Consider the following 10011-nt stretch of genomic DNA (forward strand, 5'->3'; position numbering starts at 1 on the left):
GCTCAACACCAGAGATCCTATGACTCTACTTGTGCCTGCCCCCCCCCATATCTCCCTTTCTCAGGGTTACTACCTGAGGTCAGTCCTTCCACCTGTGCTCTGCATACCCCTCTCCTCCCATCCTGTCTTCTTCCTCTTCATAAACTATTCTTGGGCATTCTTGAGCTGATTAATGTTAAAAATTCCCAGCTCCTTCTCATCAATGCCCAAATAAGACTTATATTTCTCCAGACATTAAAAAAAAAAAAAAAAAATCTCCCTTCCAGTATCCTTCTCATTTCCTCCAGGCAGTTTCTTAGAAGATTTGTCTACCCTCATTTGTCTCCATTTTCTCACCAACACCCTCCCTTGCTCTTCAACTCACTCAAAGCTGGGCTCCTCCTCCCATTCAATGAACCTGCTCTAGCTGATGGCCATGCCTGTTTGGACCTGGCATTTTTCAGTCTTCGCCTCCCTAATTTATCAAGAAAACTGATCCAGTTTACAACCCGCAGTGCTCTTCCCCGTCTTCTGCAATGTCATAGTCTCCTGGCTTTTCCTCCTAAGACTACCTGCTCCTCTTCCACCTCTCCAAGTAGAGGAGCTCTTGGGGTCCATCCTGCCCTCCTTCCCAAATGGTATTCTCTCCACCATGCAATATCCTCCATGCTCCAGCTCCATTCTCATCCCCATCCACGAATCTAAGAAACAGACTTTCATTTGAGATCCAAACAGGCACATCCCACGGCCTGCTAAGCTTCTCCACTGGACGGTCCCGCAGGCTCAACGTAACTACACCCACACAGTTTCGCCAAATCTGCTTCTCCTGTGTTCCCTTCCATTATGTAGTTCCCCACCACTCATCCTGTCAGGCCCGACGCCTGGTGGGGGGGGGGGGGGGGTCATCCAACTCTGCATATTTCACACACCCAATTCACCACCACCTGCCTCCCAACTGTCTCCCCAACCCTCCCTCCTCTATGCACCATGCCAAGGCCCTAACCCAAGTAACCAAAATCGAACAAGCCTCGGGAGATGCCCAAGACCAGCTGCGCCCACGTACAAAGTGCTTCGTGCTCCAGGAGCCTCCTGCTTGTGTCCATCGCTAGGTTTGAACACTCAGGAGAAAAGCGTCAGGTCGGTCCTGTTCACTGATTTCTGGAGCATCCTCAGTGCCTGGCACCAGTTAGGTCGGTAAATAATCGTTAGAACGACAGAAGGACACTGAAAGACAGGGTTCACTCCCTCTGCTGCGCAGCTGGAGCTCAGAGCCCGCAGGCCACAACCCCCACCTGCCACACACAACATGGCGGCGATTTAGACCTACGTCCAACTTCCGTTTCCTGTGCGGATGTACGTCACTTCCTCTCCGGTTGCCCTGGAGTTTTAGAAGCCAAGAAGGTGCAGAGTCTGTTCCTCATCCCTTACGAATTCTTGCTTCTGCCGCAGCACAGTCTTACGGAGCAGTTTCGAGGCTCTGCCGCCAGCGGCTTGATGGTGAGAGGGGGAGCGCACGGAGGATCTTCTAGGGTGTGGGGGCGGACCGCGGCGGGGGAGCGAAGGACGGAGTGGGGGAAGGTGGCTGGGAGGTAGGTCAAGAAAGTTTGTGTTGCAAACCTACCCCCAAACCGGTTATTATTGGAAGTGGCAGATGCAGTTACGGGGGCAGAGAAGATGCTTAACAGCTAGGACTTCATCGCCATAAAATGTGTGTGTGCGGAGGGCCTTAGCAGCCAGAAAAGCATTTTCTTCTCCTTTAAGATTTCTGTATTAAATGGGCCCAGTCACTACCTACACCTGCTGTCTGGTAACCTTTCCTCCTGTGTCTGAGGCCATGTGCAGCGTGAGAAGGAAACATGTTGGTTTTCCGTTATTGGCAGGCACCATTTTTCACACTTCTCACCCTTTATTGAAAGGGCGGTGAAAACCCAAGTGCAGGAAGCACTGTTGAAGGTCTGAAAAGGTTACGGAGATCAGAGCCATTGACTTTTATTTATTTTTTATTTAATTTTTTAAAAATAATATTTTAAAGATTTTATCCATTCATTTGTCAGAGAGAGAGGGAGAGGGAGAGAGCGAGCGAGCGAGCACTGCAGGCAGAGTGGCAGACAGAGGCAGAGAGAGAGAAGCAGCTCCCCACTGAGCAAGGATCCCAATGGGGGACTCAATACCAGGACCCTGGGATCGTGACCTGAGCCGAAGGCAGCGGCTTAACCAACTGAGCCACCCAGGCGTCCCTACTTTTTATTTTTGAGAGAGAGAGAGAGAATCTCAACCAGGGGCTCCACACCCAGTGCAGAGCCTAACATGGTGTTCCATCTCAGGACCCTCAAGATCATTACCTGAGCGGAAACTGAGCCAGATGCTTAACAGACTGAGCCACCCACATGCCCCAACTTTTATTTTTTTTAAACGAAGATCTTTTTTACTTGAAGAAACTTAAGGATTTGGGCATCCTAGGATGTGCTGTGAGATCGAAAGCAGTAGAATTTTTGCCATAGATCAGAAGAGAGACGGTCACCCAGTGAGTATCCTCTGACTTGCAGACCAAGTGAGCACAGTCAAAATCTTCTTCAGCAACCACCTTGGCATTGGAACAGGCTGTAAAGTTCACCCTTCTTCAACCCGGTCCTCGCATTGCCACATCCAGTTTTGCCTAGTTGTTCATGTTTCTGGCCTGATCAGTTTTTGTTTTTGTTTCTGGCAGATGCTGCGGAAGCCCCTAGGTAGCTGAGAAGTTGGTGGAATCTTCTTACTGGTGCAGCTTTCACTACTGCTTGTTGTTCAAGTGTGAGATAAAGGTGAGCAGAAAATTCTCGAGTGCACTGTTTACCTACAGCACACCGCAACTCGACTTCTGAAAGTTGAAAGAAACAGGTTTGCACAATTGTCGTGTGTGACATAGAAAAGACATGTCATAGCTTTTATGCTAATAAAATGCTTTTAAAATTAGTGTGTGGTTTTTGGTAATTAGCATATAATTTTGGTTATCAGTTGGTTCATAACAAACAGCCTAATTAGGTACCCCCCTGAGTCATTTATCTAAATGACTGTTCTGCTAAATTGTATTTGTGGGCATTGATCAGAGCTAATGGGAAAAAAAGATTAAGATGAAAATCATGGGATTAAAATTTTAATTAGTTTGCCCCCTGAATAGTTGCTTGGTGTGACACAGTGATTGATTGGCTATGTATACCCACCCAGCAAGGATGTAGCTCTACTACCAAACTTCTGAACATAAGAGTGTTTTACAAAAGACCTAATATTTTATTCAGTTATCTTTCTCTTTATTACTGCTTAACAAGGAATTGAAAAGGAAGGCAATGTGTGGGGATCTCATAATCTTTTGTCTGGTGATACATAGAAAGTATGAACTGAGGGCTCCAATCAGCTCAATATAGCTATTTCAGATTTAATATGTCTAAAATACAGCTATTTCCCACCCCCAACCCCTTCCTCTCCCAGGGTTTTTTTCTTGACCAGTGGCACCACCACGTATCTGTGTGTTCAGGGCTCAAACCCAGAAGCAGTCTTGACTCCCTCTTTTCTTCATTCCCTACAGCTTGCCCATCAACAATTCCTGTCAGCTTTTCTTTCAAAACATGCCCCAAATGCACCCACCGTTCTCATCTCTACCACCCTAACCCAAACACCATCACCCTTTACCAAGTTAAATGCAACACCCTCTGACTCTGGTCTCCCTGTTTCTAATCTCATGACCCATTTCTACCCACCTCCCCCCTACCCCATCTAGTCCGTTTACCACATGATAGCCAAAATGTTTGCTTAAAACATTGGTTAGGTTAGGCTTTATCACTTCTCTATCTAGAACCACCCAGCATCTTCGCACACTAGTTTCTATGCCCTACAAGCCCCTGCATGGTCTGAATTCATCTGGGACCACTCCCTCCCCCTCCACTCGCTATGACCCAGCACAGTGTCTCTTTCTTCACCTGCCAAGTCTGGACCTGTCTACAGGCCTTTGCACTAGTTCTCTCCCCTTTGACTGGAACTCTCTTCCTCCAGGTGTTTGCAGGGCTGGATCTCTCCTGTGTAGGTCTAAGCTTAAAGATGACCTCCTCAAATAACCCCTTCCTTTACTACCCAAACAACAGTAGGCTCCTATTACTCCCCTTCAAACCATCCTAATTTGCCTTCACCACAACACTTCTCATGACTGCTATCTTCTTGGGTCTTCATTTATTGACTGTCTCCCCCTGCTCCTTTGTGAACGCCATGAAAGCAAAGCCCTTGTCTTGTGTGTAACTATCTTTGGAGCCCCATGAGTCTCCAGTGCATGAATGAATGAGTACACAAATGAAGGGATTTCATTGGCACCAAGATGATTACCATCTCATCTCAGGTACACTGAAGGAAGGCTGGGAAGGGTCAGAGGACCAAATAGCACATAGAACGGACCTTAAAACATGAGACTTGGGCAAGGATGCAGAATGGAGAGAGGCAGGAAAAATGCTTGGGATTAGAGGCAAGGGCACAGTGAAGGTAAATGGAAATGATACCGTGCAACTCTATAGATACATCCTAGAAATCCTAACCTGTGGGGCGCCTGGCTGGCCCAGTCAGTTACGTTTCCAACTCTCGGTTTTAGGTCAAGTTGTGATCTCAGAGTCGTGAGATTGAGCCCTGTGTCAGGCTCTGTGCTGAGTGTGGCCTTTGCTTGAAATTCTCTCTCCCTTTTCATCTGCCCCTCCTGCTTGTAGGCACATGTGCTCTCTCTCTCTCTGTCTCTCTAAAATAAATAAATAAATCGTTAAAAAAAATAAAAAGGAAAAGAAATCCTGATGCTTGTATAAATGTGCACTTGCACCTGTGTACTCACACAGTCCAGCTACAGAACAGTGACTCTCCACGTTCACTCGGTACCTGAGTCTTACAGAACACGTCTTCTGGGTAGAAATAGATACTGGTGCTTTAGTGTCAGAAGAGAGTGATTCAGAAGTCTAGGTGGGGCCCGCGCGTCTGCTACTGGGGAATCCTTGTAAGCTGGTCTCCTTCTTGGTCGGGACTATAAGGCTGGGTAAATCCTAGCAGCTTGGAGAAGACAGCCTGGCGTCCTGCAGTGGTTCTGTTACACCGCCCAGTGGGGTGAGCCTGAGCCCCAGTTTTCTTCAAATAGAAAGTGAAAGGCTTCCTTGGAATACTGTGTAACTTTAAAACTCAAATTTTACTGAAAATGGGTATGTGGGATTCCCTCCTCCCTGAGGAACAAGGAGCCTACTTTTTGCCTTGACCCTTGAACCTAAGGCCTACATCCGAATTTGGTGATTCTACTTAAATGCCATATTTTGTCTAAAAAGCACTTTACCAAATTATGCCACCCAATATTTATATTGACAACCAGAGAACACGTCAGGAGCAAATTCTGTGAAGCCATGCTGAGCAAGCTCAGACCTGTTCTCTTAACTCTAGGTTGAATTTGTGGGAATGGGGTTGAAGGAGAGAAAGTGTCCAGGTTTAAAAAGATGTGGAGGGAAATGGAGCTTAGACCCTAATCCTTTCATAAATCCTTCTCACTCCCAGTTGGTCAGTAAGATCCCTGGGATTGCCATTCTCTTTTCCATGCACCCCTTGGTCGGAACTTTTGTTAATCCTTTTCCCCCATTTGAGGCTAACTTTTGACTTTTTTAGAAACTGAAACTCAGGCTTTGTTGAGATCCGTGCAAACCCCCACGTTGCATGTCGATTTCATGTCTCCTAGTCTCCTCCAATCTGTGCCAGGTCCTTATTATTTCCTTTGTCCGACCTTGTCACTTTTGAAGTCTGGTCCGCTGTTTTGTAGACTTTGCTTTGATTTGGATTGGTCCGATGTTTCCTCATGATTTAAACTAAAGTTTTGACGTTTCTGCAAGAAAACCACACAAGCGATGCATCCTCCTCAGGGTACCATATCAGGTACCGTAGGGAATGCTGATATGTTTTTTTCTGGTGGTGGTAATCCTGCCCGCTTGGTTACAGGAGTGTCTGTTGGACTTTTCACTGTAAAGTGGAGAATTCCAGTGGTAGTTCCTGTAAATGTGGGGGGAGATGTTGGGAGACGCCCTTGGCATTATTGGTAACAAGATGTTCCGTTAGGTGTACGGCATGTGTTTTGTTCTGTGTGTATCCCAAGGCTAGATCAGAACTTGCCATGATTATGCTGCATGGATTCAGAGCTAAAGACACCCATGCCGCTGTGAGAAAGAGCTGGGGTTCCATCTCTATACACACATGGGAAAATAACCGCCCGTTTCTATTGCGTATGGGGGCGGTGTACGTTGTTAATAAATGGAGTCCTTTTCATCCATGGGTTTGTTCAGCAAATGTTTAGCAATAAAGGCTAACATTTTTCAAGTGTCTGCAATTTGCCAGACACTATACTAGGCTCTGCCTCTATTATCTCGGTTCGTACTTGCAACTCATTAGAGTAGGTGTTATTGCCAGATTTACAGGTAAGGATCCAGAGGCTTAAGGAAGCAACTTGCTCGGAGGCAAGTGGGCCTCAAATCCAGGGCTAACTCAAGAGTGTATGCTGTTTCTGTGGCACCAAGCTTGCTGCCCTCCAGTGTGCCAAGCACTGCGATCAGTGCTGAGGATACAGAGCGCAAGGTCCACATTTGGGAAGAGTTCTGTCTGGCACAGTAGAGGCACAAAGGCCCAGGGAAGAACCCTCACTCAGGTGGGGGGGGGGGTCTCCCTTTGGTTCTGAGGGGCAATTCCTCAGCCTTGAGAACCACTGAGCTGGTTTTTCTCAGGTCTTTACTGAGTCAGTGTGGACTTGGCAGGTGCTGTAGTCAACCAGAGAAGGGAACTAACTCATGCTGCTGCCGTGCTCGCTCTGTTTTTTGTTGGCTGTTATTCATCTCAGCCACCCTATGAAGTAGGTATATTATGTTCACTCAGCTCGTGAGGAAACCAAGGCTCAACAGGGCTAAGTAAGGCCCCCCTTGTCACCAGCTGGTTAGTGGCTGAACGGGAGTCTGATCCCAGATCCAACCGATTCTACAGCGTATACCTGGTCTTCAGCACCCTTTGCTCTTCCTGGGAGTCCGGATTCCAGCATCCCCCACCACTGACGGGACTGTGTGCCTGTTGTCTTCTGATCCGTACAAGCGATGATTATGTTTATGTTGTGCCTGATGGACGTTGACAGCAGTTCATTGGTAGCAAGTGGTGTGGGTTGTTCTTTTTTCCCCTCAAACCAAAAGATCTTTGTGCAGCTTTTGCTTTTTTAAAACCACCTCCTCCCACAGTCAATCCATGTCACCAGAAGGAAATTGAAAAGTGATGATTCTGAATCATTTGCGACATATAAAATGCTACTGTGCATACAAGCACGCTTCCCTAAGAGATGCGGCATATGGCAAGTCAAGTCTCCCGGTTCCCTGGCTTTTGACAAGAGAGTTCAGTTCCTCCTGGAGTCAGTGCTTCACGAATAGCATCTGATGCTGCTGCTAACAGTCTGTGGCCTTCGTGTCGCAGGGCATTTGCTGAACTGTCCAGCAAAGGAGGAGATGGGAAAGGTCTGCGATTCTACCTCTTCCATTTTGGCATCTCCCCAGCTCTGCATCATTGTTCTTTCTATTGCCTGTTGGTTTTGAAAAGGTAAAAGCAAAACAACTCTGCACTCAGTGCTTAGAAAACAAAAAGGAAAACCGACTCTTAGCAGGCCTGGGGAGTAGGATGGGGAAACCAGGCAACAGTCTGGTTTAGTACAGTTATTCCATTCTGTCCCTGCCGTAGATGATTGGGGTTCATCAATTATCTCGCCTCTGCTGCTGCTGTTTAGAGGCAGTGAGAATGGCCAAAAGGCAGGATTAGCAATGGCTGTGAAGAAGAGTAGGTATAAGGAATTGCAAGACGTTCTTGTTTGCCTCAGCTTAGTTTGGACTATGCCAGACCCTCAGGCCGGGACTCAAGGAAAGTAATTCATTTGGGAGTTACAGGAGCCAATGGTGGGGAATTAGGGAGAATGGGCTGGGAAGGGGGAAAAAGCCAATAAAGGATGTGTTATCAAGCCAGATGCCACTGTAAGGACTGGAGTTTAATAATCCCACTGGGGAATCCCACCGAGGAAACTGCCCTAGAGCCCTCTATCGGAATTATCCAGTGCTCCCCCATTCCAGCTGGGGGAGAGAGCTGGGGTATTTACACACCAGCTTCTCAGGGCCAGTGATTGAGGGCTGCTCCCATGAGGTGTGCTGGGCACACTGGTGGTTTCTGCAGCTTGGGAGGAAGTTCTCAGGCAAAGAGGTGCACATGGTGACCATTGAAGTCACCCAGTGTGGATTGATAACTGTTTGTTGGTCCTGCTGAAAGCAGCCACTAGTCAAGAACGTTCAGGACAGACGGCAGAAATTGCAAACCTCAATCTGATAACTGCCTAGACGCCTCTTTTCCCAGGGCTGCCTCTCATGAGGAAACCACGCTCTTAGTAGAATCAGTTGAAGGTCCTGGGCTCCTTCCAGTGTGTCCTTTGTTGACATCCATCGCAAACTGCAACTTTTTCATTTTTCTTTTTGTTGGCCTTTCTGAGAGCAGTAGTGGGGAAATCAAGGTAACCAGGGTGCTACAAGTCATATACGATCATGAGGACAAAGTGTAGTCTCGTTTTTTAATAAACTAGAAGGTGAAGTCAGTCATTTCCCCTAGTGCCTGGCACACAGTAGGTACAACTGCTTGTTGAGCAAGTTGACAGCGCCATCTTTTTGATGTTATTAAGCTTTCTCTATGTGCTATGGTCCTCTTAAAGGAATTGCATTCTGTGACAGAGAGGGGTTTTTCTCCATTATTCCCCCTCCCCCCAACCCAGACAGTCCTTAGCTTCATCCACACCCGTCCCTTCTCATATGCACGTACCATCCCATGGTCCTAAAAATAGGAGAGTTAGGTCTCTTTTGTGTGTGGTTTAAGATGATTTAATTTAAAAAAAAAAAGATGATTTAATTTATTCCATTGTAAAATTTATATATATATATATATATATATATATATATATATAGTAATACAAGCTGATTTTAGCAAACGTATAAATTACAGAAAAATGGGAGAGAAAAAGAAGGAAAAAAACCACATGGCTCTACCACCTGGAGAGAACACTATTAATATGTTGGTGTATTTATTTCCAGTGTTTCCTGTGTGTATTTTTACATAATTTTAATGGACCATTTTAAGTCTCTCTTTACTTAACATCATAAGTAAATATTCTTCCTATTAAATTAGTGTTCTTAATATCCTACACTTTGTAAATATCTTCTTTGGAAGTTGCGTGCCAGTCCATTTCCCTGCTGTACACCACTTAGCTTGTTTCCTGTTTTCCAAAACTGTAAGTAATGCTGGGATAAACATCCTCTACCTGTATCTCTACTGGCGTTGCTAGATCTTTCTTTAGAACAGAGTCCCAGAAATGGAATAACTAGTTCTGAAAGATACAAACTCTTAATACACTTCGGGAGATTTCATTTTGATTTCTAAAACTGTTCAGCCATGACTTCCATAAAAGAGCCCTGGAAAAGCTGATTGCCTCGAAGAATTTACTTCCAGTTTTGAAATGTTTCAGACCCAGAGAGTTTTAGCATTCAGCTTAAGTGAGCACGGAAATCTTCTGTAGCGTCTCCACCTTAGGCCTCTTCCCTCCCTAATAAAATGCGACAATGGCATTATAAAAATCCTTCCTTGGTAAACAACGTCTTTTTGTGTTCTCAAGGATTAAGTCGTTCTGGCAGGTATTGGGTTTATGCCTAAAATTATGTGTAATTTTTGCATGCCTATTTATGACGCCTTAAGGGTTTAGCGATGCCTTCTGTTTTTTTGTTGCCAAAAGGAAGTCCAGATTTCATGGCGGTAAAACCTCATAAGTCCGTGTCCTGCCTGAAAGGCCAGAACTGGACCTTCACAGGCACTGCTCTCAGGGACATTATATGGATAAGGAGTTGTCTTTCTAAGACTGGGCTGGCCTGGAAAGGACCTACCCAAATTTAGACAGTTTGTAAATGGAGGGAAACCAAGGCATTCATAGATGTGAGCTTTCAGGCA

At 45.9% G+C, this 10011-nt stretch overlaps 1 long non-coding RNA gene across 1 annotated transcript; it reads left to right on the plus strand.

Moving 5' to 3' along the window:
• Nucleotides 1-1345: 1345 nt before the first annotated feature.
• LOC131822157 (uncharacterized) lies at nucleotides 1346-2931 on the plus strand. Its single transcript, XR_009350106.1, has 3 exons — nucleotides 1346-1476; nucleotides 2304-2503; nucleotides 2687-2931. It is a non-coding gene; the product is annotated as an uncharacterized LOC131822157 (long non-coding RNA).
• Nucleotides 2932-10011: the final 7080 nt, after the last annotated feature.

This window comes from Mustela lutreola, chromosome 1 (assembly GCF_030435805.1).
Source record: "Mustela lutreola isolate mMusLut2 chromosome 1, mMusLut2.pri, whole genome shotgun sequence".
NCBI classification, from domain to species: Eukaryota; Metazoa; Chordata; class Mammalia; order Carnivora; family Mustelidae; genus Mustela; species Mustela lutreola.